This window comes from Cryptotermes secundus, unplaced genomic scaffold, assembly GCF_002891405.2.
Source record: "Cryptotermes secundus unplaced genomic scaffold, Csec_1.0 scaffold614, whole genome shotgun sequence".
Taxonomy (NCBI): Eukaryota; Metazoa; Arthropoda; class Insecta; order Blattodea; family Kalotermitidae; genus Cryptotermes; species Cryptotermes secundus.
In genome coordinates this window covers 1,425,733-1,426,365 of record NW_019728501.1, presented here as the reverse complement: position 1 = coordinate 1,426,365, position 633 = coordinate 1,425,733, and positions in this window count along the sequence as shown.

Below are 633 nucleotides of genomic sequence, written 5' to 3'. Positions count from 1 at the left end.
ACACCCATCATGATTCTAACAATTTTCTTATGCAATGTAAATACCTTTTTACTGTCAGATGAATTACCCCAGAAAATTATTCCATACTTCATTAAAAAGTGAAAGTATGCAAAATAGATTGATTTGAGAGTGTCAATGTTACTAATATGTAACATGAATCTAACTGCATTACATGCTCTTCTTAGATTTGGAATCAACTGATCGATACGGTTTTTCCAGTTCAAATGATTATCAATTTGCAAGCCGAGGAATTTTGTGTTTACTCCCTCTTCTATATAGTTATCACTATATCCTATGTTTAATGGATTGTGGTGCGTTTTTTGTTATAAATTTTATTACATTTGTCTTCTCTAGGTTGAGGGACAGCTTGTTTGCAGAAAACCATTTACTCATTTGCGAAAGAACCTTGCTTGATAACATGCAGAAATCATCTAAATTTTTACCAGAAATTAATTATAACACTAGTGTCATCTGCAAATATTATAGGTATTGATGAGGTCATTAGTGTAGGAGGGAAGTCGTTTATATTAATTATGAAAAGCAAAGGCCCCAAAATTTACCCCTGTGGAACTCCATGTTTTATTATTCCCCAGTTTGAGTAGGTACTTTGGATTAAATTTTATGAATTTATTT